Below are 27395 nucleotides of genomic sequence, written 5' to 3' on the forward strand. Positions count from 1 at the left end.
ACCTTTCTACAAAAATAAATGACCCAATTTCTCCACATTATACATTATCTCTATACTTCTTAACCTGTCTACATACCTTTGCAGATACTTTGTGTCCTCCTCAAAGCTTACTTTCCTACCCAGCTTTGTATCATCAGCAAATTTGGATACACCACACCCGCTTCACCTAAAGTCATTAATTTAGATTGTAAATAGCTGAGACTCCAGCCCTGAACCTTGTGTACCAGCCTGTCAACCTCAAAATGATCCAGGTTCAAGTGGAGCCCCTCTCAATGGAACAGCTCTCTCATTCTCCAGTGCTGATACCAGTACCCCATGAATCAAATCCTGTCGCCCACACCATTCTTTCAGCCATACATCTGACTATCTGTCCTGTTTGACCCTGTGCCAAATTGAAAGTGGCTGTGTAATAATCCAGAGATTATTGCTTTTGAGGTTCTGTTCACTAATTTGGACCCTAGCTCTTCATGCTCTCTCAGGGCAGCACAGTGGTTAGCACTGCTGCCTCACAGCGCCAGGGGCCGGGTTCGATCCTGGCCTTCGGCGACTCTGTGTAGTTTGCATGTTCTCCCCATGTCTGATTAGGTTTCCTCCAGGTGCTCTGGTTTCCTCCCACAGTCCAAAGATATGCAGTTTAGGTGGATTGGCCATGCTAAATTGCCCCTTAGTGTCCAAAGATGTGTAGGTTGGGATTAGCCATGGTAAATGCATGGGGTTACAGGAAAGGGTAGAGGATTGGCCTGGGTAAGATGCTCTTTCAGAGAGTCAGTGTAGATTCAATGGGCTGAATGGCTCCTTTCTATGCTGAAGGGATTCTATGATTCAGCAGAACCTCATTCCACCTATGTTGTTGTTTAAGTCTCCTCCTCCCACTCTGAGTTCTTCTCCAGCCCCAAAGAGCGCAGGCAGCGAACCCTTTGAAATTATTTCAGACATTGCCTTCATCCACACAGGCAGCAAGAATCCTCGTTGGGTAAGGACATAAGCCGAGGCTCCTCCAGTTCTGCTCTTAGGATTCCTTTATCTTCCTGACTCGCAGTTACTCTGTCCAGTCCGTGATCACTAAATGTAACCTAATGGGTGACTATCTCCTGGACCTGTGTTCAGGTAATCCTTCCCTCTCCCTGGTGCCTTGCAATGACTGTTTCTCAGCCTCTAGCTCAATAAATCGAGTGGAGCTGAAGTTCCTCCGTCTGAAATTCACTCCTGCTGCGGCTAGGGCACACAACCCTTATCCCTATCTAACTGCAATCCCTATCTAACCTTACATAATTTGTATAATTAAGGTTTATGTCTACATTCAACTGGCTAATAGTTTTTAGTACTTTAATGAATTATTTGATCTCATTTTTGTACGTGAATTACATCAAATATTTACTGACAACATAAACCACCACACATGTTGAAGGCAAAAAGCAACACCTCCTCCACCCCCTGCCCCCACTCCCACCAACTGTTTCCACTCACTCCAAATTCCCAAATTTTACACTCTGTGATGCACTTTAGCTGATGACTGCTCTGTGACCACGACAACCAAGCTACTTAATTTCTAGTGCATTATTTATATTGTATTATGTTTCCATTGTCATGGGTCGTGCACCGCTATGCGGCAACTGAGTCAGTTAAAAGAAACTGATGTTTGAATGTAGGTGGGCGGAGTAAATACAGTATTAACAAATGTCCATCTATTGCATTGCTTTTGTGGGGTCTTGCTGTGCGCAAATTGGCTACAAAACAACAGTGATTTGTACTTAAATGAATTGGCTTTGGAACACCCTGAGGGCATAAAGGTGCTATTCAAATGCACACTCCTTTTCTCTGTTTTTTTTTTTAAAAATCGCTTTATTAAAATCAGTTTGTATCAGCATTGAATAAGAAGGAGGGCTGGAGATGACATTTCAGAATTTCACCTGAGCTCTTGGTTGAGTAGTGCCAGCAAGTGCAGCTCAGGATGACAGTTTCTCCCTCCTACATTGCAAGCATTGGTTTCTGGCTGATAAACAGTCCCAGAGATCATTTTGAGAGACGGAGCCAGGGCATTCTGCATTCTTTATTCAGCTATTCAAAAACACATCAAAGACCAGCCCGGTGGGATGATTTATCTTCCACACCTTGCTGGCAATTCCAAAAGTGCCTCAGTGAGATAACTCATCTGTATCGTAGTCACTGGTAATGCACTAGCCTTTTATGTTAATGTAGTAGTGGCAACTAGGTTACAGCTCCAGCTAGTAGCTTCTTGCAATAAAGCACCATTTATTTTCCTAGTGTTTATTAGCCATTAGATTTACTTATCAGCTAGATTTGACGAGATCCATTAAGCACCTGTTGCATGGCAAGGTGCTTTTATTTAAAATGCAAAGATGCTGGGTAACGTGTTGTTTATCAACAATATCTGGGTTTTGTTACATAACCCCTGACGGCATTCAACCTCCAAAATAATTTGTTGTTTAGGAGCTGTAAGTAATAATGTGTGATTTAGTGATCAGTCAAGTTTGGAGCCAATGGCTGGAATTTTACCTCCTCGTCCGCCCCAGAATCGGGGCGGGCAAGGCTCGCAGAACGGCATTCCCCATTGGCCTCGGACGGGATCTTAAAAGCCTTGGGCGGGCGAGGCGGTAAAATTCTGGCAAATGTTCTTGATATCTAACTTATTAAAATAGAGAGCCTCATCACTTTTCAATGAATAAAACTTGTTTTTTGTGTAGAAATTAAAAACATATTAAAATGGGATGCTTTTCTTAAGAGATTTGGGTAAGTAGATTCTAACGCTGTTGAACACAAAGGAATGAAATATTGAATTATTACATTTTGGTCATATTTAAGATGGAGTTTAGGTTTGTGGCCTTTTGTTGGAAGCGATGCACTCGTGTGTGAGTTTCTCTGTGCTTTGTAACAACTTCAGTGAAGTTTTTGCTTGGCACAATGCTTTCTACAATTTGAAAATAATGCCAAGTTCTGTGTTGGAGATTTGAGTGTTAAGGGTTATTTGAAAAGATCTGAATGTGGCACTTTCTGTACTCCTCACATTTAGCCCAGCTGGGGCTGTAATTTGCTCAGTCTTTTATTTATAATGGTTATACCGTGTATTTTGCTTGCTTGCAGAGTTTTAAGCTTTCACTAATCATAGCATTTTCTCCACCCACCTGCTCTTCTCTCTAATCATCTCTCTCCTTTCATACTCGCCTCGTATTGAGTAATAAGTTTGAATCTATGAAACAATGTATGTGTAGTTTTTCCAATCAACAGCTATTAGCAACACAATTATAAGTATGCAGCTTTTTAATTGTATTTGGGGAATCTGGGTTGCAAGTCAGAGCTCATAGAGAAGGTCAACACTGCGGCAGAATAGAACAGATGAGGGGACACAATAATTCATGGTGGTTAGGAAATGCCAACCTTTAAAAGTCAAAGTTTGTGGGAGCACAGTGAGTCCCCAGAGATGTTTCTCCTCGTTATCTACTCCTGTTCCCCCTTGACATTCGACGGTATTACCATCTCTGAATCCCCAACATCAACTTCCTGGGGTCTCTGTTGACCAGAAACATATACATGGGAACGCCACCACCTAGAAGTTCCCCTCCAAGGCACTCAACCTCCTGACTTGGATAGGTTTCCTCTCACAATCCAAAGACGTGCTGGTTAGGGTGCATTGGCCATGCTAAATTCTCCCTCAGTGTGGCCGAACAGGTGCTGGAGTGTGGCGATTAGGGGATTTTCTCAGTAACTTCATTACAGTGTTAATGTAAGCCTACTTGTGACACTAATAAGTAAATTTTAAACTTTAAACATATTGCCTTCACTATTGCTGGGGAAAAAGCCTGGAAATCCGTCCCTAACAGCACGAGGTGTACCTGTACCACATGGACTGCAGCAGTTCATGAAGACAGCTCAGTATCACCTTCTCAAGGGCAATCGGGGATGGACAACAAATGCTGGCCTAGCCAGCAAAGCCCACATCCCCTGAATTAATAAAAAAAAACTGCATCAGCTATGTGAAGACTACGGTTACAAGTACGGATCAGAGGTTGGAAATTCTATGTTAATTTTAACTGCACAGCACCTCTAAAATAATTTGTTGTACAGAAGCTATAAGTAAATGTGTGATTTAGTGTTCAAAGAAGTCTGCAGCCAATGGCCTGAAGTACTATTAAAATAGAGAACCTCATCACTTTTAATGAATAGAACTAGTTTCATGTGTGGAAATTAAAAGCAAAACCTCCTGGCTCCCCAAAGACTTGCCACCACTGACAAGAACAAGCCAGGATTGTGATGGAACACTCCCTAGTTGCATGGACGAGTGTAGTTCCAACAACACTTGAGAAGCTTGACACGACGCAAGAGAAAGTAGCCTACTTGTTTGGCACCCTATTCAGCGCCATCTTAAGCATTCACTCCCTCCACCTGCACACTGATGCTGCAGTGTACCAACTACAAGACACACTTGTCAAGACTATATTGACAGCACTTCCCAAATGCGCAACCTCTACCACTGAGAACACCAAGTGCAGCAGAGTCTTGGGAATACCACACACTTGTTACTCACTGCACAGTGGTTAGCACTGCTGCCTTACAGCGTCAGGGACCCGGGTTCAATTCTGGCCTTGGGTGATTGTGTGGTGTTTGCACGTTCTCCCCATGTCTGTGTGGGTTTCCTCTGGGTGCTCCAGTTTCCTCCCACAATACAAAGATGTCCAGTTAGGTGGATTGGTCTTGATAAATGCATGGGGTTATGGGGATAGGGCAGAGGGAAGGACCTGGATGGGATACTCTTTTGGAGAGTCGGTGCAGACTCGATGAGGTGAATGGCCCCTCTCTGCATTGTAGGGATTCTATGGGTAAAGAGTTTTGGCAGCAGAATCACTTTGCACTGGTCTTTAGGTTCAAGCTATTTTATTGTAAACCTCTACTTCAGGGCTGCCGGCCTACAAGGAGCTCAACCCGCAAAGTGTTGCTGCTGTTTTTATTTATAACACAATCAATGTTATAGGTTTTACTGGCAATTCTATTTACAGGTGATTGCCACACTCTGATCAGTAGTATATTGACAACACTTGCAATTTCCCCACCAAATCCTGATTTGGAAACATGTTGTTCCTTCATCTTAGCTAGGTCAATATCCTGGACCTTTTTTCTTTCTTTCAGGAAATATGAGAATCCCTGACCAAGCCAACATCCCAAATTGCTCTTGAGAATCTGAGGACAAGCAACTTGCTTGAATTGCTGCAGTCACCTGGTGTAGGTACACCCACAATGCTGTTAGAAAAGGAGTTTCAGTTCTTTAACCGAGCAGCTCCGTGGAGGTATCTACACCACACAAACCACAGCAATACAAGAAGGTGGCTCACTACCACCTCCTCCAGGGAAAATGGGGATGGGCAATAAATGCAGGCTCGTGCCAGCGATGCCCATTCCCCATGAACAGAAAAAAATGGTAGCATACGAAATTTTGTTTAACAAAATAGGACACACATGGTACATGGAAACTGCTCTATTTTTTCTTAAATTTTGTTCCAACCCCTGCAGTGTAAATGCTGTCATTTTCTGAGTCATTAGTATAAGGATAGGCAGCAGCAGACCAAAAAAATCTGTCTGAATGCTTCACTGAATTGTGTGGAGAGGTGATGAGGGACAGTAGCAAGTGGGAATAATTAGGTTGTACCTGCAAGAATGCATTTGTTATAATCCTTTAAGGAAGAAAGCCTGCTGTCCTTACCTATTCCTACTGATACATGACTCCAGTTCAACATTAATATATTTTGACTGTTAACTGCTGTCTGAAATGGCACAGCAAATTGTAACACACCTTGGTAGCTAGGGATGAATTATAAATGCCAGCCTTACCATTGATACTCATATCTTGAAAATGAATTTAAAAATTCTGAGGCATAACCTGGTCATTTCGAATGTCAGTAAATGGAATTTCTCATTTATGTTAAATCTTCGGCCTTTCATTAGATGTAGTTTTTGATGAATAGAATGACATGGTTACAAATAATGAGTAAAACTGCAATCGGTTGGGTGTGAGGAAGTTCCCAATTATCTTGATGGAATTTTGAAACATAGCTAATGCCTGTTAAAATATTATAGGTTACCTGTCATATGTAATACAAAAAGTCAGTTTTACAATGTCACGTTTGGGATTTTTGACCAATTAGGAGGCGTCCTGGATTCACTCCTGTTAGGATTCTGGACTGAGATAAATTCAGATTCCACAATAGACAACTTTGAGAATGTAGATTAGATTCGGATGAAACATTTGTCCAGAATGGTGCTTCCTATATGCCTTATCGGCTTGAAAAAGTGGGGATTCATCAAGACATTTCAATAAATGTTTCTGCGTAATAGATTGGAAAGGGGTGCCATTCACATGAAACTAATCTCCAGGGTGTCCATATTTGGAAGGAAGTTGGGGAGTTTTGGTTGGCAGCTCAGTTGGCCAAACTCTGGCCACATTTGTGGGAGGACTAGCAGTCAAGCCTTTAGCTTCCTGTCCAACTGGGAATTGACAAGGAATCAGCAGAAAGTCAGACAAAACGGGTAAGAGATTTCTGTTGAAGTTTAATGCCAATTAATTTCCGAGAATGACTGGTCAGAAAAGTAAATTCGGCCAGGTAATACACATCTGTGATTTGCTTCCTTTTTTGAGGAGTGTTGTGAAATAGTTTAAAATTCACTCCAGGTGCTTGTTGCTTGTTTGCTTGTTGTACGAACATGGAAAATTGGCAAGCAGGTTAAGACCTATTGGTCCATTTAGCCTGTACCGTCAAGCTGTGATGTAGTCTTCAGCACAAAACAGATATTCTTCACCTGCCTGGAGTTCTGTAGTCTCTTGAAAGAGGTGAAAAGTCAGAAAGAAGCCCAGGCCAACAGGGCAAGAGCCTGGAAAAGCTTCTCTGACCTATTTAAACAATTGGCAAAACTCCATGAGATCATACAACCTCTGATTTCTATTATAGGATCTTTTCTGTGATGCGATCCCTGTCCCAGCCAAAACAGATCGTCCTGTAAATATAACCTAGAACCTGTTAGCTTTAGCTAGAACTTCATAGTATTGGTCATGAACCTTTAGAGAGTGGTGTACTAAAATACCAGATCTCTTTCACCGCTGGCTTAAATTCTGTTCTTCACTTATTCGGGCGTATAGATGTTGGAATTGCTTGCCTGTCCCTAGTTCCCCTGAGAAAGTTGGGGCTGCAACTAAGTGGCTTGTTAGGCCAATTCAGAAGATAATTAAAATTCAGCCAGTGTGGTGTAGGACTGGAGTCATAGGCCAGGCAAGAACCGCAAACTTCCTCCTCGAAAGGGTATTGATTTGAGTTTGTTCCCAATCTGTAGTGTGAAATTGTCGAACTGCTAAATTCAGATAGTTTATATTTGTTCTAGTTAATTTGGGGCATTTTTCCTATAGAAATAGTGTAAAACAATGTTCTGTAGAATCTGGGGGAGAAAAATAAGTAGTTTTCGTGCCTTACGAGCCTGGTGGAGTTCTTTGAAAATGTGACTAAACACGTTGACGAAGGAAAAGCGGTAGATGTGGTTTACATGGACTTCAGCGAGGCGTTCGATAAGGTCGCCCATGCAAGACTTCTCGAGAAAGTGAGAGGGCATGGGATCCAAGGGCCTGTTGCCTTGTGGATCCAGAACTGGCTTGCCTGCAGAAGGCAGAGAGTGGTTGTAGATGGGTCTTTTTCTGAATGGAGGTCGGTCACCAGTGGAGTGCCCCAGGGATCTGTTCTGGGACCCTTGCTGTTTGTCATTTTCATAAATGACCTGGATGAGGAAGTGGAGGGATGGGTTGGTAAGTTTGCCGACGACACGAAGGTTGGTGGTGTGAATAGTTTGGAGGGATGTCAGAAGCTGCAGCGTGACATAGATAGGATGCAAGACTGGGCGGAGAAGTGGCAGATGGACTTCAACCCGGATAAATGTGTAGTGGTCCATTTTGGCAGGTCAAATGGGATGAAGGAGTATAATATCAAGGGTAAGACTCTTAGCAGTGTAGAGGATCAGAAGGACCTTGGGGTCCGGGTCCATAGGACTCTTAAATCGGCCTCGCAGGTAGAGGAGGTGGTTAAGAAGGCGTATGGTGTGCTGGCCTTCATCAATCGAGGGATTGAGTTTAGGAGTTGGGAGATGATGCAACTTTATAAGACCCTCGTCAGACCCCACTTAGAGTACTGTGCTCAGTTCTGGTCGCCTCATTACAGGAGGAATGTGGAAATTATTGAAAGGGTGCAGAGAAGATTTACAAGGATGTTGCCTGGATTGGTTGGCATGCCTTATGAGGATAGGTTGAGGGAGCTTGGTCTTTTGTCCTTGGAGAGACGAAGAATGAGAGGTGACCTGATAGAGGTGTACAAGATATTGAGAGGTGTAGATCGGGTGGATTCTCGGAGGCTTTTTCCCAGGGCTGAAATGGCTGCCAAGAGAGGACACAGGTTTAAGGGGCTGGGGAGTAGGTACAGAGGAGATGTCAGGGGCAAGTTTTCCACTGAGGGTGGTGGAGTGAGTGGAATCGGCTGCTGTCAGTGGTGGTGGAGGCAAACTCGATGGGGTCTTTTAAGAGACTTCTGGATGAGTACATGGGACTTAATAGGATTGAGGGTTATAGGTAAGCCTGTATATAAGCCTAGGTAGGTAGGGACATGACCGGCGCAACTTGTGGGCCAAAGGGCCTGTTTGTGCTGTATTTTTTCTATGTTCTTGATCTCTCTTTTTAGTCTCCATGTCCCACGTTGCAGTCTTTCGTGCCTCACCTAAACAAAAATTTAAGTGTGTTGCAGCTGTAAGTTAGTTATTGATAACTGTAGTTTGCCTAAACAACAGGTGCTGAATTGTAGATCCAAACAAATGATTCATAGTGAGCAGTGTGTGCTGTGTTTCTGTTCATCCTTGATTTGCTGCTGAGCATCAAAGATATCTCAAACAAAGCAACGCGCAGTGTTTATATCTTCAAATCTATAATGTCCTGTGCTATCTTGGTTCTTTTATGGAACGAGTCCATTTGTTGTTGCCATGTTCATGAGTTGTCTATGTTTCCAGTATGTCTGATCCTCTTAAGCTAAGTTTAATTTTATAAAAACAAAGTTTGGTTAGAAACGCATCCCTCGTACAGTATTTTTAACCCATTTCTTCAACAGGACTAATCTCCACAAGGATTATATAATATTTTTCTAGATCTAATAGAGGAATTGATATTGGCCAGATATGTTCTTTCCATATTTGCCTGTATATGTTGCTACAGAAAGCATTATGGGCAGAATTCTCCCCCCAAAAATGTCACATTCACGTGAAAACTAGAGTAATTCGGGCTGGTTTTTCCAATGGGAGTTCAGACAAGAATTTCCCACATTGTGCACTGCAGAGACCACCAGCGCAAATATCATTAAATTTCAGGAGGCAGGGCCTATTCCCGCTGGAGAGGCTCAAATCAGTGCGATGAGCGGGCCACTGCGCATGTGCCGATCTGTCAGTGCCGATATTGGCGCATGCGCGGGGCGCGCTGACTGCCTCACTGATTGCTGGCCAACTCAATCGCTGGCCAGCTCCACAATCCCTGCAATGCTGGCTCTCTGCCCCCCCCCCCCCCCCCCCCCCACCACAGTCCGATCGCTGCAACATCCCCCCTCCCCCCTGCCCGGAGACTTCAGCCTTCGCCGATTTCTGGCACGGAGCAAATGCCGCTGGAAGTCCAGCGATGGGAGACGCTAGCGGGGTGCCAACATGTGCACAAACCTTGCGAAACGGCTGACGCGGGATTCTCCCGGCCCGCTGCGCTAGAAAGTTAATGCAGCGGGATGGGAGAATCACAGCCTATATTTTATAATTATGATGCATGCCTTCTAAACAAATGTCAGTATTAACCTGCCATTTGTTTGCAAACTTATTTCTCTATTACAGAGCATTTTCGAAAACATTGTGTTGAAAACATATAGACTAGCATGTCCTTGCTGCATTGAGGGACACACAGGAGGACATCAATATGACTAACATGCAGCTCAAATGGTTGGTTTATCTATATTGCACAAAGGGACAGTTTCTTCTATCTTCTACCATATGCTGTATTTTTTAGCAGGGCTGGCTTCTGTAATTTGGAAAAGGGATGAATGTTGATGGTGGTGGACAAATCTAATCAGCTGCTGTAATGTAAAAAACACTTGTAAATTGGGTTTTTGAAGTCATTGTACTGGGATTGAGATGTTGGTTGACAGGGGTGCGGGGTAAGCCAGGAGTGATTGAGCTTTGGACAACAGTAAATTTGTGTAGCCTTTAAAACCTGGAAGACCAGCGCTGAAAAACCATGCCAGGGCGTGCTGAAGACATTTATTGAGCGTTTTGATGATAATAGGGTGTTAGGTGAATGATGTACAATTTCGGCAGATGCATTCTGACAGTAGAAATAGGCAGTTTGTTATGATCCTTGACCAGACCCCCAGTTGGGGCAGAAGATCAGCATCTTCTAATCCCATGACCACTACCATCTAGAAGGACAAGGAACGCCACCACCTGGAAGTTCCCCTCCAAGTCACTCACCAATCTGACTTTAGTAATATATGGTTGTTCCTTCCCTGTTGCTGGGTCAAAATCCTGGAATTACCACCCTAACCTCACTGTGGGTGTACCTACAACTCAGGGACTGCAGTGGTTCAAGAAGGCAACTTGCCACCACCTTCTCAAGGGCAATTAGGGATAGGCAATAAATGCTGGCCGAGCCAGCATGCCCACATCCTGTAAATGATTTTTTTAAAACCTTCTGTTTAAAGGAGATAAAGTTTGAGATTCAAAATACTTATTAAGCACAGATTAAGATTCCATGGGTTTGAATTAAACAAAAATAAACTTTATAATACAAGTTCAGAAAGGTGAAACAACTTACAATATCTATTTTATTTTCTCACATTCAGGGTAAGTATGAGATGCACGTGAATTAACAGGCTGTGGTCAGACACACCACTCTACACAATAGATAACAGATGCAACCAAAACAGGTTCCATGGATCTCTCAACAACCCACTCAGACATTGTCACATTGTGAGCTAATCAATCTCAATGAAATTCCTCTTTCTAAGGGTTTCCAATCTCCACATTCGAAGATCTCCCCTTGGAATTCTCTCCAAAGTCACTCCCTCTCAGACAGCTTCAACAACGACCCACCTTGCAGGGTTCCAACCTCAGCTTCTGAGATTCCTTTTCACTTGATCTCTGACTACACCCAAGCTTCACCTTCCAAGTGCAGCTTCAGATCCTCAGCCGAGCCAAGCAAAACACTATTATCCGGTGGGGTATCTTTTCCTCCCCGTGGCTTGCACGGAGACACCAATCTTTGGCTGCCTTCTCAGATCTTCAAGATTTTTTTCGTTCCCACTTAGTCTGCTCCCTGCATCTCTTTCTTTAATTCTGAGCCTATTTATCTTTTCTTTTAACTTAACAGGACCTATTTCCGTCCCCTGTGTCCTTTACCTGGTAATTATGTTGGGGACCTCTCCCTGTAGCATTCCTTGGTTTGGGAACTCTCCCGATCCCCCTCCTGTGTCTTGCCTCCTGAGATGCCTACCAGATCATGGTGCTCTGTATCCCGTCATCTGACCTGCCGCCTTTTTGGGCCATTCTTTTTTTTATTCACCTGCACAGGCATGAAGGGCCAGTCCTCGGCCTGAAGAGCACAAAATAACCGAACTGTGCATGTGCAGCCAATTCCTGGGGTTGATGCATGTGCGGGAGTCCCCAAATTAATTGGGAATCAGCATTCCCAACCTCGGGAAGAAAGTTTGGGTTTCTTAACAAGTCTCGTGGGTGTGACCTTTAAGCTTAGTACAGGGTCATGGACAACACCGGGGTTGCACATCATAAGGCTAAGAATGAGAGAGAAGCTGGAAAGGCGATTCATGCGTTTTCTGTCAGCAGTGTAACACTATTGCTAAGAGCACAGATGATGGTAAATGTTGAGCTGTTCAAATTCCAGAGGGGAAACTTGAAACAGCTGCCCTCATGTTTGTGTTTACAATTTGTATAGTATGAGGAGAGATTTTAAAATCCAGAAATTATGTCCCCGACTACTTGTGATGATTTTATAGTAAAGTGTTTGCTAAGAAATAAGGAAAACAATAAACTAAAATAGGAGTACACTTGAAAAAGACAATGTTCACACAGTACCAATCTTATAAACAGTTCCAAACTAATTTAATTTAACTACCTTCAAAGCTAACCTTCCCTCATCTGTTCAGCAACACATCCTAGATTTTAAAATATGTAAAAATCCAGTAATTTTTATCACACAGTGCCTCTAATTCTCCCTAGTGGTGCCCACTGAAGTTTCCAGCTGTTGGCTTATCAAATCTGGCTTCGTTCACACTGCTTGCTGGGAGTTAACAGCTATTCCTGCTATTGGCTGAGATCTAAAACAGCTCCCTTGATAGGTTTTCAGTTTCTCCTTAAAATACATTGTTTCCCTAGGATTTCTCCTCATCTCACCCAGTTTATTTAGAACTGCTCTCTCCCAGAACTGATTCACTTCATTTCTTTACTTTAGCTTTGAGAATTTAAAAGAAAAATAAACTCCCTTCATCCACAGTTTATCTAAGGCATATCTTTTCCTTTGAACCACAACGTTCATTCAATCCTATTCCTGGTCTACAACCATCCTTACTAAATTACCTTCGGTAAACGTTTGGCTAAGCTCATTAACATATCAAATTCACATTCACATAGTCACTTCGTCCCTTGCTTTAATTACAATTTGCACACCCTAATATCTTAAAAGTATTATCAGAACATTACCAACAGTAAAGTATTACAATTTCTTGCTTTTTTTCTGACAAGTTTCCTTGCCATAATGGCCCCAGTTTTGTCATTGTTGAACTTTATAAGGCACTAGCTCATTCTTGACTTTATGGTGAACAGCCAGCATATTTGCGAACACAGGTCTGGGATGATAATAGACAGGTAAAATTGACATATGGAAGTTGTATTTTCAGATAGTTTGTCAAAAATAATGGTCCAGAATTTCCAATCTTTGGATGGTCTACCATGGAGGTACGTCCCGTCCCCCGTCCCCCCCCCCAAAAAGTGTGCAAGTTAGACGAGTGAGGAGGTAGGGTAAGTGACTAGGGATCCCCTCTGAAACCCTAATGTACTGACCATGCAGGAATTGTCTGGGTGGCTTGGACTTCAGACAAGCAAATCTCTACATCTGGAACCATCTGGTATTCTGAGTCAGAAAAAGAAATTTCAGATGGTCCTGACTTACTTATCTAGGAAAGGTTAGAAGGATTAAAATCAGTTCTAACTCCTGGGAAACCACAGTACTGATCCCCAATTCTCCACTGGACCACCCAACTACACCCCCTCCCCCCACCCCTACTAACCCTACTTATCCTCCTCACCAACACCCGCTCCTAACCTGCTGCCCTACCCCCTTATCCACTTATCTGTCACCCTTCCCTCTCGCATTCCCCTGCCACTCTACCACACTCACCTAGCTGACATACTTTCTTTTCTCTGTGGCTTCTTGACGTGGCTTTGGGATCTTTAATCTTACTTGAATAATCCAGCCAGTGCCGTAAAAAGGAGGCATGGCCTGGCTTTACCGAACAATCCTGCACCACAAGGAAGGACTCCGATATCCGGTATGCTGCATATTGCTGAAGAGACTGGTTCAGGTGAGAAATGAGGAGCTCTGGCCTAAGCTAAGAAAATAGGAGTCAAGTGGCAATCTGAGAGTGATTGCAACTCCTTGGAAGATTTGGCCCAATATGTAACTGCAGTAAGATGACGCAGGAATGGCGCATCCCAAAGTAATTTATGCAGGAGGAGATGCAACCAATAAAGGAGATGGGTCACAAAGTTCGTTCACCCATCATTCCAGTTCTTGCCCCATTTTGGTTGATTGTTCCCAGCATATTAAATTTAAAATCTTCACTAACATCTCTCCCATACACTGTTCTGTCTCCCATTGGTGACTGAGTTATGTCAGCCTTGCTTACTGGAATTCACTCCCTCGACCCTGTGTTTCTCATTCTACCTTTTAAAAATCTTATGAAAATCCATTTATAAAGGGTTTTTAGTTACCCTTCCTGATCTTTACTACCCAGGACTTGGAATCCGACTCTTGGCAATTTGCATTTTGCGACATCATTTTTTAAAAAAATTATGAACTGCTAGACAATTGCATGTTGTTGGAATTGAGGCTCGGCTTTTTCAGCTGGTGTACTGATTGTCATGATGTGGACATTATTCGCATTCCAACCATTATTTTGTAAATTGAGTTTGTGTCTTTATATACCCTGTTTGTGAGCAGATCTCCCACTCACCTGACGAAGGGGCAGCGCTCCGAAAGCTGGTGGCTTGTGCTACCAAATAAACCTGTTGGACTTTAACCTGGTGTTGTGAGACTTCGTACTGATTGTGGCAGATTTGAAGAAGCAAGGGACAATGTCAGTAAGCGTAGGAGTAAACCAAGTTGGCCGAATAAGTAGCCACTACTTTGTTTTGCTTTATGTTCTTTCTATAATTGATTTTGTCAGTCAGCTAGTGAGTATCAGTTCGCTGTGGCCATGTTTTTGTAGGAATGTATCTGAAAATCTTGGACATCATTGGTTATTGCTTACAATGCAACATTGTGAAGAAGTTAGTACTTGATTGGAGAAGTTACATGCCCATATAAATGCTTCTATTTTGTGGGTCTGTTTTATAAATAATGGTGGTCTAGATATTTAAGCTCATTCATAGACAATGGGCAGATGATGTAGCCTGAGATTCTGTGGCCACTACCAGTCAGTGAAAGTCTCTCTTTTTCTATATTCTTTCACTATTGACTAATGATCTGTGTTAACTGCCCCATTTATATTGCAAATGCTTTCTACAGAATCCAGTACAACTTGTACGTGATTGATGTGTGTACTGTTTATATTATTTCCAGTTTTCATACCTTCCCCAATGGCTTGTGAATTTTCATACAGGCTGTTCTCCCTTCTTCATTGGCTAAGGAATTTTAACTTTGACCATTGACAGGAAATAATGTTGTGGAGATGCCGGCGTTGGACTGGGGTAAACACAGTAAGGAGTCTAACGACACCAGGTTAAAGTCCAACAGGTTTATTCGGTAGCAAACGCCACTAGCTTTCGGAGCGCTGCTCCTTCGTCAGGTGAGTGGGAGATCTCTCACTCACCTGACGAAGGAGCAGCATGTTCTGAAAGCTAGTGGTGTTTGCTACCGAATAAACCTGTTGGACTTTAACCTGGTGTTGTTAGACTCCTTACTGGAAATAACGTTGGCAGACACTTGCTCAACCCACAGCAATCAGAAAAATGCCCATGTCAATCTTAATTTTTAGGGGGCAATAAATCGGGTCTCCAAAGTCCATCATCAACCACCTCTCTTTTTTTTGGGTCTCACACCCAGGCAGCAGTGTTATTTAGTTTCCAGTTTTACATTTGCATCTCGTAAGATAAACCAGTGTTAGTGTTCTGATTTCAGTCCATTTGGAGCAGTGTTCATTTTCACACAAATTAAGGTGCATTTAAATCATAATATTCTCAGACACATGTGCCTCATCAGCAACCACTGTTTGAGAACCATTTTAGCAGCATCGTTGCCAGAATGAATTGTAATGATCAGCCTCAACTGAAAATGAATGCACATTGCAAGTGTTAAGTATATAGGTGTGATTTATTCAGCTAGTCTCGCATGTAATGAATTTGTCCTTTTCATTCTAGGTCACTTAATGAGTGATTCTGAATAAGTTGAACCATTTTATCGGGGGTGGTGAATGTGTGAAAAAAAAGATGTGTTAATTTTCCTCCATGTTGAATAACCTTTTTTTAATGCCTGAGCACAGGGGTGGATATCAGTGGCAAAGTCTGTCAGATCTGATCTGCTTATCTTGGCTGATAAGGACTTCAAAGGAAATTAAGGGAGAACTATAGATTGAAAACAGTATTATTTAGACTTACCAAATTTCTGCTGTTGTGCCCCCATGTGACCTGCATAGTTTCAGATATTTAAGCCCTCAAATATTGCTCAGTGGGATCATATCTGTCAGAATTACAAGTGTAAAAAATTCTACTATTGAATGTAGCTGCAAGCATGATACTGTAGGAATTAACTTGTAAATATTATTTAAAAATAACAGCATAGAAATAATGACACTCATAGATTGAGAGTATGGCCATTTAACCAACTGAATTTAAAGTTGATTAAATTATTTGATATCTACATTTTTAGCATAAATTTCCATTTTAGTCTGTTATTTATATTGCTTTATTAAAATTACTGTGGGGTTCAATTTTTAATGACGAAAGTTGAATTATTAAGAGTTGAGTGCATTGCATCGTCCTTGGTGTAACGGCTTTTTGTTTCTTCAAAAACCGTACAACTTTATTCTACTTGATGTAGAACAAAATTTCTTAAAAGCCTGAATTATGAATTCCTTGGTGGTGAAGAAGAAGCTGTAACTCAATGTTTCAGCAACCTAGTCTTTATTTTTTGGAGATAAGTCCGTGGCATCTAATCAGTAGTTTGTGCTTATCCATCAAAGCTAAGACTAGCAAACCAAAGATCAATCCGGTGTACGATCACTTTAGTTTAATGTGTGTGAAGTGGTGATTTGTTCCAAAACTGATTTTAATGACCATTAGCTTGTTTAAAAATGGAGATGCCTGGAAGTTTGGTATTGTCTCCATCAGATGTTAGGTATCACATTGAAACCCATGCAAAATTCTACATTATACTTAAAAAAAAACTGAAGACAAGAAACTCATTGCATTTGTCAAGATACCTCCCATCAATTGAAAACAGCGCAAATTGATTTGGTGACACCTTTATATAAAAAGATAATTAAAAAATAAAATTAGTCCAATTACTAATTGATCTGTGCATTGACCCTAAGAGATTTAGGGCCAGATTCTCCAGCCTCCCAGCCACGTGCTTCCTGCTGGCAGGAGGTGGCGTGTTGTTTGCTGGTGGCAGGACTCTATGGTCCTGTCACTGTCAACAGGAATTCCCATTAACATTGCCCTATGCCTGCGGGAAACCCGCAGGCAGGGGTGCACTGCCGGCGGGACTGGAGAATCTGGCTAGTTCCAGCCGTAGTAATTGCCCTTTGTGGCCTTAAAGAAACTCTTTTAAGCGACACATAGTTGTGCTTGAGCATCAGAGTAATACACTGGTGAATGTTACCATAGTCCCATCCATGTAAAATATCATCTCTAATCTACCATGAGCACCAACATAAAAATGAATGAACATGCATTGTAAAATATAATATTCATGACGATCACTTGGTTGTAACAAGTAACATTTCAAAAGTTTGGCTGAAGGAAATACTACAGGTCACATTTGAAGTGTCATCAGCTGAATCAGGGAACCAAAGGCTATGCGTGCATTAACTATGTTGATGTCTGGTAAAATAACTCCAAGCAAAGGGTCTTTTTCATATCATTGTATTAATGGAAGAGAAATCAAACGCTGTATAGTTAGGTGTTGAAATGCTGATATTAAAAGTATTTCTACTCCTCCCTTCCACTGCCACTTGGGAATTGTGAAACTGCCAGACTGTACTAAGGGCTTTTATTTTGACTAACTTTGAATTGGGGCAATGAAAAGTTTATAATCAAATGGCCATTAAACCCAGGGATAGCAGTTTTGTAAAAAGTACTGCTTAACAAAGATTCCTGTAGCAGAATTATCTAACACCGTGTTATAGTAATCTGACTTGTGTTGTTTTATACTCTCTTAAATAACTGAGTGTTTCTTGACATCATGCAAAGCAATCACGAGCCTTAAAGTCAAAACATTCCTGAGAAGAAAGGGACCCTTTATAGTCCAATGTTTATATGTTTAAGAATAAAAATAGAGCACGCACTACTTGATATGATGGAACAACGTATCTATTTCAGTCCATTAAGAAAATATTGTGAAAGCATATCCCATAATAGCCAATGCCCCTTTACTGTATGTACTTCAGTTTAAACACAACCTCAATTGTGATTATTAATGTGGCATTAATGTGGTCCTGGATTGATTAGATTAAGAATCATGCTCAGATGTCTGACTGAATTGAAACAATGGCATTTGATTTTGATCTGACTTAAAGTTACACTTCAAATGCCAAAGCTTGACCAAATATGAATAACGTGTAAAATTTAAAAAGACCCACCACATAAAAATTCTGTCCGTGGATTATTTTGAGGCCAGCCAAGCAGCATCCCTGAATTGTTTCAAAATGTGCTGAGGTACAAAATGTGCTTAAGAGACAGAGGCATCAAATGTAGGAGAAAAAGTACTGCCAACAGTCACAGGGTTTGGTATTTACAGTGAAGATGAACACAATCTGTAAAAAATCTCACATTCCAATAGATGGGAAACTTGGCAAAAAATTGTTACGGTGTGCAAGTAAGTGAAACTAAATTTTACTTGTGTGGAGGACCCGAATTGAAAGCCATCTCTTGGGACTAAAAGTAAATATTACGCCATGAGTACAATAAGACACTTGCATTTATGGATGGATCCCTTCACATTATTTTACATTTGATCCTCATTTCAGAGGCATCTCTAATTTTGAATATGTTGTAATTAGTTGATTTTCAATGCAGTCTTGTACTATGGGACGGCTCGGTGGCGCAGTGGTTAGCACTGCTGCCTCACAGCGCCAGGGACTTGGGTTCAATTCCGGCCTTGGGTCACTGCCTGTGCGGAGTCTGCATGTTCTCCCCGTGTCTGCGTGGGTTTCCTCCAGGTGCCTCCGTTTTCCTCCCACAGTCCAAAAGACATGCTCGTTAAGTACGTTGGCCATACTGGTCAGTGTACCCGTACGTTGGTCAGTGTACCCGAACAGGCCCCGGAGTATGGCGACTAGCGCATTTTCACAGTAGCTTCATTGCAGTGCTAATGTAAGCGTACTTGTGACACTAATAAATAAACTGAAACTAATTCTCAAGCGAATGATTTGGAGATATAATATGGACTAAGTCTGAAGTGAACTTGTTTTAATCTGAATCTCGGCCTCTTTTTGGGTTGTTCAATTCAGTCTCAACTTGCTTTCAACGTGAAAAGCACCAATTACTTTTAGTGTGTTGTAGCAAATTTAATCTGATGCTTTTCGTATTCACTTCGAGGCTTTCCAGTAGTCTGCCTTATGTTTATATTACAAATTGTTTAAGACCAATATGAATAGTAAAGATGTTAGCCATGTTAGTGCCAAAATAGCAGCCCGAGACAATCATCCATTGAATTCGGAAAGGTAATTTGCTTCTATTCCAATTTTAAAATCTTATCTCATCAGTGAGACTTTGTTTTACAGAAAACTCTACTCGCCCTTAATGAAAGAAAATACCAAATTGGTCTATTCTTAACAGGTGTTAAATTAGTATATCTGTGCTGAAAGCGGGGTTTAAATTCATTTTGATCACCTTCCTTGGTTTCATGTCTAACTTCTCTGTGTCTAACAAAAAATTCTGTCAAACCTTCTTTATTTCAAATCAACTTCCCTGATGACTTAATCCTATACAGTTGAGTCAAAATAAACGCATACCTGATATAAGCATAAAATTCCACTTTTCTCCCTGTATGTAGAATTTCTAATCTAAGTCTGATTATGTAAGAATATATGCCTGAAATCCGGTGATCAGTATTGGTTATGCCTTTAATACGATTCAACTGCATTCTAACAAATTTATCTTATTGCTTTTTGTAATGAAGTGCAATCTCTTGTATAAAGATGCTTAATGCTTCAAAGGACCTTCTACCTGAATCTGCTTTCTTAAGCTTTTCTTTCTGTATTTTGCTCTGTTTGCTGAGGTGTTGTTGCATGTAAAGCCTAATCTGTATCTTAAGTAGCTGTAACTCTCTGTAATGTACGAGTACTGCATATAATATTTTCTGACTTTTTTCTGAAGTGGCATCTTGCTAATAAACATTGATCTTGGAATATTTGATGGTGTAATGTCATGTTGACTTGCCCGAAATGTAAAGTGCCCACAGAAAGTAGTGCATGCCCTATTTAACGAGCTCCTGTGAGTGTGCAAAATGATTTTTAACAAACAGAATGAAAGTGTGATGCACTGATAATCACACGTGAAACCCGTCTTTTTTTAAATATAATTCGTTTCAGAACAAGATCACATTTTTCTTTGACCATTGAAGGCTAAATGATTTAAATAATGTAACTTCTCTCTACCATCTCCATCTTAGTCACAAGTAAAACTCCTGAGTTGAAATTTATATTCCACAGATGGCGGGTTTTTTCTGTAGCTATTTCATTCTGGTCATTTCTGATGGTGTGATAATCATATTTTGGGATCTTCATTTTTTCTGGATTAAACTTGTTGTCTCCCATGATGATGAGGAACTTGCTACAGGGATAGATGGTGGGGTGTAGTTGTAATGCCACTGGACTAGTAATCCAAAGGCCCAGGTTTAAACTGCACTATGGCAATTGATGGAATTTAAATTCAATTCATAAATTTAATGCTAGTCTCAATAGTGGCTACCATGAAACTATTATCGATCGTCATAAAAACCCACTAATGCCCTTTAAGGAAGGAAATCTGCCACTCTTACCTGGTCTGGCCTACATGTGATTCCAGGCTACAGTAAAATGGTTGACTCTTAAAATCCCCTCTGAAATGGCCTCGCAACCCACTTGGTTCAAGGGCTATGAGGAATGGGCAACAAATGTTGGCCTTGCTAGTGATGTCCACATCCTAGGAAAGAATAAAGAAAAAAATGACACTGACTGATCCGAAGTAAAGCTCTCCCTCTGCCCCCTCGCATGTGACCCATTTTCTACTGCTTTCTCTCTCTGCCTGACTTTTCATTTTTCTTTTTCTCTTTCTCTTTTCTCTGCTTTGGTTTTCATCAACTTTATTACCACCATCTTCCTTTCTGTTCGTTTTGAAATCGTTTTGTTCTTATTTCTGTCTTCCTCCATGAAAGCGACTCTTCCCCTGTTTCCACATATCTCTCATGCTGCATGTCTCTCAGTAGGTTGATTTACTCATGAACACAATTTATAATTTTATTATTTTAAACACCTTCTGTTCTAGTTGTCTCCTCGCAACCTACATTTTTGATTGTTTATCTCTCTCGGCTATTCTGCAACATCTTTTGTATTTGTGTCTTCATATGTAAAGTGCCAGGGACATTTGAAGTTTTGTTGTAAAGACGAGGACATACAGCAAGAAGATTACTAGCACTTTGGAGATGAGTGAGAGAAACAAGGTGCCAATACCATACTGGAACTGCTTATAGCACGAATGAGAGAGAACGTGTGGCTTGGCTTGGGTTTAAAGTAAAGGAATAGGGGCTGAAGGGAACATGGGCCTGGGACCGGGAGAGAAACAATGCAAATCTATCATAAAGTTTTTCTATTGTTGCATTGGTTCAGGAACCATGACTGTGACCAATGCTCAAACATGGGACCACTGCAAGATGGGAGAGGCTAAAGAGCTAGAATAGATACCTATTTGGAAAATTGTGTGAACTTCTGGTTGGGAAGGACTGGAGGTGTTTGTTATAAAAAAAATTGCAGCATGCTGCTGTGCAGAGGGACTTGGGTGTCCTTGTGCAGGAGTTGATTTGCAGGTGCAGCAGGTAATTAAGAAGGCAAATGGAATTTTGTCCTTCATTGCTAGAGGGATGGAGTTTAAAAACAGCGAGGTTATGTTGCAGCTGTATAAGGTGCTGGTGAGGCCACACCTGGAGTACTGTGTACAGTCTTGGTCTCCTTACTTGAGAAAGGATATACTGGCACTGGAGGGGGTGCAGAGGAGATTCAATAGGTTGATTCCGGAGTTGAGAGGGGTGGCTTATGAGGAGAGACTGAGTAGACTATGGCTTTACTCATTGGAATTCAGAAGAATGAGAGGAGATCTTATAGAAACATATAAGATTATGAAGGGAATAGAAAAGATAGAAGCAGGGAAATTGTTTCCACTGGCGGGTGAAACTAGAACTAGGGGGCATCATCCTAAATTTTTTCCCCCTTACTTTGAGGCTGAGTTGAGGAGGAACTTCTTCACACAAAGGGTTGTGAATCTGTGGAATTCCCTGCCCAGTGAAGCAGTTGAGGCTACCTCATTGAATGTTTTTAAGGCAAGGATAGATAAATTTTTGAACAGTAAAGGAATTAAGGGTTATGGTGAGCGGGCGGGTAAGTGGAGCTGAGTCCACGAAAATATCAGCCATGATCTTATTGAATGGCGGAGCAGGGTCGAGGGGCCAGATGGCCTACTCCTGCTCCTAGTTATGTTCTTATGTTGTATGGAGTGGCATGGTGGCAGAGTGGTTAGCACTGCTGCCTCACAGTGCCAGGGACCTGGGTTCGATTCCCGCTTGGGTCAATGTCTGTGGGGAGTCTGCACGTTCTCCACGTGTCTGTGTGGGTTTCCTCCCACGGTTCGAAAGACATGCTGGTTAGGTGCATTGGCCATGCTAAATTCTCCCTCAGTGTACCCAAACAGGCACCAGAATGTGGCGACTAGGGGATTTTCACAGTAACTTCATTGCAGTATTGATGTAAGCCTACTTGTGACACTAAGAAATAATAAAACTTAAGGTTACATTGGAAGGGAGGAGCAGATGGTAGCCAGACATAAGGTAGTACAAAGTCAAGGACGACAGCTGTGGGCTGGGCTATCAACTGGCGAATAACAGGATTTGGACATTGAACTGGGCAGAGTAGTGAGAGCAGAAAGTGTAATGGAGAATAGAGAGAGTGACTATGGAGCTGAAAAAAAACATTGAGCTCTTGCAGGCTGTAAACCCACATTAACTACTGCAATGGGGAGAGGGGGACTGAAACATTTAAGGTGGGTGACAGTGGAAGGAAGCAGAGGCAGAACTTGGAGCCATTAGAGTTCCCTATAAAAGGGAACAGTGTGCAAACAGTGTGCAAAACGTCTGAGATTGAATGCTGGATGGGAACTCTCAGAACAGAAAACAGAAAACTGAAAATAAGTTTCCAGTGATCTGGTTTGCCCATGGTATCACGTGGTCGCCATGTACATCATAACTTCTCAAGGGCAATTAGGAATTGGCAACAAATGCCGACCTAGCGGCAATGCCCACATCCTGTGAAAGAATTTTAACAAAAGCTCACCACAACATTACATACAAACAGTATGACAGGGAAGCAGATTAATCAAATGTTTGTTGCCAACAGATCTCCCATGGCAATGTATACAGTGATTTAGAAATATCCTTTGTTATAACAATGCTGTCAACAAAATATAATGGGGAAAGTGTTGCAGGAACTATATGTGACACAAGAAATGAGTATTATGTGCAAAATATTTCAATGTGTTAATACCCCTAATTAAAAATGAATTTGTTAAAAATTGTATCTACAGACTCTGTTAGTTAGATGATAATATGGCCTAACTTAAAATAGAAATTACTTTTGCAGCCTAGTAGCTATTAAATTGAAGCCAAACATTATTCAGCAATATTTTTATCACTGTTGTTAAATGCACATTTTGTTTTTGGATTATTTCTAAAGTTTTGCACATTTTGTTTTTTGGATTATTTCTAAAGTTTTAAGATTTCCACCCCCCCAGTTTGGTGAAATTGGTTGCAGTTGCTGACATCTCTGGTGTTTCATAAAATAATTATGTAATGTAAAGACAGCTTTGACATCTCGAGCTATTCTCAGCAGCCTTCCTTAGTTAATGCATTCTTCAAAGGTGGCCTGCTCCCTTCCCACTGCCTTTGATGGCTTAATTTCAGCACTATATTTGAAAGGAGGTGTTGTCAAAAGTCACCTACCCACAGAGAAGTGAAAATCTGAGGGAGAGCTGTTGTCGGGCATTTTGTAGCATCCAGTTCGGAGCAGTAATGCTGAAGCCATGAGACCAGATCACCTTCCTTATTCTAACAACAAGTACCTGGTCCAGTGGAGAATGAATAGAATAATCCCTTATTTAAAAATATGTTAAAGAAAAATTGTTATTGGAAGTGCTTCTAGTTATTGAACCTGGTTTGCATGTCTTGCATTTTTTTGTGCTTAACCCTAAGGGGAAAAAATAGCTCTTGTCATTCCGTCATGGTGAAAGACCTCTAACCTTGTTGATTGACTTTAGCATGTTAGATGAGTCACATTAAAGTTTGTGATAAAGGAATTCTATCTGCCCTGTCTGTAAACTAATCTTCCTATTTCTAACTGGAGGTGTGACTGTCTTGTTTGTGAAGGTGACTTTCACAACACTGCTGTAATTGCTAAGTTACTAGAAAGACTTTGGGATCATGTTACGAGTATACAAGTATCCTTGACAATGGGCAGCTGACTTCTTACTGTATACAGACCTGACCGTGGGAAGGTTGATTTTATGCCTCCTCTCGCCACCTTTTTTAGGTCTTCATTATTTCCATCAGATTTCCTCTTCACCCTGAAGGGTGGCCATTATTCATGGTGTTGCATTGAGATCTAGTTGGAACTGTTCCTGTGGATGACTAACCACCCCATTTAATATTCCCCCTCCCCTTGCCCCACCCCCCTAAACTTCTCTCAATTCCTCATCAATTATTCTGCCGCTCTGAATTGATCATGTGCTTCTCAACAGAGCATTGTCAAATCCAAAGCAATTAGAAAAACTTGACTTTGAATAACAGCAAGTGTTATAATTTCACCTTCTAGAGCTGCTGATCGGGTGTCCAACGGTCTTTATTTCTGTGTTGGGATTGTATCCAGGTTATCTCTTTATAATCCAGAAATCCTAAGCAGCTAGTATCAAATATCAAACCAATGCACCAATTTAGATCATTCATTCTTGAAATAATTGTTGGTAACTGATACCCAGAGGGATTCATTTGGTAAGAGGCCAGCTGTTGCACCAAAATACATCTTTTGTGTATAAATGCTCCTATTTTAACATCTGATGCAAACTACATTTTTGATGGAACGGTTTATTGAAAAGTACACACTTAATTCTGATTACTTGGAACATAGGGGCAGCACAGTGGTTAACACTGCTGCCTCACAGCGCCAGGGACCCAGGTTCGATTCCCAGCTTGGGTCAATGTCTGTGTTGAGTTTGCACGTTCCCCTCTGCGTGGGTTTCCTCCGGGTGCTCCGGTTTCCTCCCACGGTCTGAAAGACGTGCCGGTTAGGTGCATTGGCCATGCTAAATTCCCCTCAGTGTACCCGAACAGGTGCCGGAGTGTGGCGACCAGGGGATTTTCACACTAACTTCATTGCATTGTTAATGCAAACCTACTTGTGACACTAATAAATAGATTTAAAATAAATCGAAACAAATTAAAATTCATTTTTCACTGATAAACTTGATGAAATTGAGACACAATAAAGATCAGTCTGAACCAAGAACAGATTTACACCAGTGAACATAGGCTGGATCGCGATATGACCAATGTTTATCTTTGAAGCACTTTTCCAGTGCGTTGAATTATTTGTTCCGAATGACAAGTGAAACTGTGATAATAACTAATGCTTCTTCGGATGAGATTTTGTTCCCAAAGTTGTCAGTGGTATTCTAGGTTGTAATTACAAAAGTGTAATCAACTGTGGTTACAGTATTCAAAACAATGTAATTTTAATCTTGTTAACAATGGTATTCCCTGTTTACTCAGAGTGGTAGTTTTCGTGCAGCTGTTAGTAATTTATTTTGACCAACACAGTTGGCAATTATCTGCATTTTCTGCAGATTTCGGTTCGGATCCCATTAGGCTGTGCTTTGACAGCATCATAGAAATCATAGAAACCCTACAGTGCAGAAGGAGGCCATTCGGCCCATCAAGTCTGCACCGACCACAATCCCACCCAGGCCTTAGCCCCACATATTTACCCACTAATCCCTCTAACCTACGCATCTCCGGACTCTAAGGGGCAATTTTTAACCTGGCCAATCAACCTAACCCGCACATCTTTGGACTGTGGGAGGAAACCGGAGCACCTGGAGGAAACCCACGCAGACACGAGGAGAATGTGCAAACTCCACACAGACAGTGACCCGAGCCGGGAATCGAACCCGGGACCCTGGAGCTGTGAAGCAGCAGGGCTAACCACTGTGCTACCGTGCCGCCCATGTTGTGATTGTTTTCAGGCTAATCCCAGTAACATCAAAGATGACATAAAGCTATATCTGACGATGTAGGGAATTAAACATTAGTCATCTTTCTTTTTTTTAAAAAAAGATTTCATTGATTCCTTTTGATAAAAGTCTGAGCATCCCACTGAAGTGCGATTGCCAAATTGTGATAATTTCGTGAATTTAAAAAAAATATTCAAGTGTTTCCCTGCACTGGAAAAATATTTCCACTAAATTGATAATCGTCAAAGGATCTTCTCATTGACCCATCTTACTGACACCCTTAACTGACTGCTTGGGAGGTGGAAAGGCCCAAGCTGGACTGTCCCTTTCTGAAGGGTAGTGATCCTTACCTTTATCTTCAACCGGGTTGGGATCAGGAATTAGTAGTGTGGGATTTTGTGGATGCTTGCCAGTCTGCGGTACAGAATTCAGGAGCTCCACCATTCGATCCATACTCATTTAACAGTTCTGATTGTGTTTTTTCGCTGGCTGACTGCATGCAGCAGAACCAGCCTAAAGTTGTCAGCAATTTAACCATTTAACATAGAATCCTACAGTGCAGAAGGCGGCCATTTGGCCCATCGAGTCAACACCGACCACAATCCCACCCAGGCCCCATCCCCATAACCCGATGCATTTACCCTAGCTGGTCCCCCTAAGGGGCAATTTAGCATGGCCAATCCACCTAACCTGCACATCTTTGGACTGTAGGAGGAAACCAGAGCACTCAGAGGAAACCCAGGCAGACATAGGGAGAATGTGCAAACTCCATGTCGACAGTGACCCAAGCCGGGAATCGAACCCGGGTCCCTGGTGCTGAGAGGCAGCAGTGCTAACCACTGTGTCACCATGTGTTACAGAGCTACAACATTCTCACAATTTGGATGAAATTAAGAAATTTTCAGTATCTGCCATCCCCGTTTACGAAGCTAATCAAATTTGTTATGTGTTAAGGGTTTTCCTCACAACGCAACTCCCTACATTTTCAAAAGTACACCGAAATGTATTTTGAAAGAGTCTTTGGTGTAATAAAGCTTCATAAGATTTCTATTTCTCCCCCAAATATCATTTTCTATTTTTAGAACACGTTGAAATCCTTCTCAGCTTGACCAAGTCGAATGCATCTTCAAACCTATCCTTTGGGGTTTTCTGTTATTACATTGCACCGTCTCCTTTCCTTCTCTCCTATGTACTCTGAGTGGTATGCTTTGTCTGTAGCGCGCGCGCAAGAAACAATACTTTTCACTGTATCCCAATACATGTGCCAGTAATAAATCAACTCAACTTGTCACCATCTAGATCATGTGCAAAACACCTAAGAAAGGTAACAGGTCATGCTTGTCTTGTCATGA

The 27395-nt window shown here is 41.6% G+C and overlaps 1 protein-coding gene across 9 annotated transcripts in view; it reads left to right on the forward strand.

Annotated features, from left to right (window-relative positions):
* synrg (synergin, gamma) overlaps positions 1 to 27395 on the forward strand; it is a 119175-nt gene that overhangs the window by 55393 nt on the left and 36387 nt on the right. The gene's annotated exons all lie outside the window — the stretch shown is intronic.

Source organism: Mustelus asterias, chromosome 12 (genome assembly GCF_964213995.1).
Source record: "Mustelus asterias chromosome 12, sMusAst1.hap1.1, whole genome shotgun sequence".
NCBI lineage: Eukaryota > Metazoa > Chordata > Chondrichthyes > Carcharhiniformes > Triakidae > Mustelus > Mustelus asterias.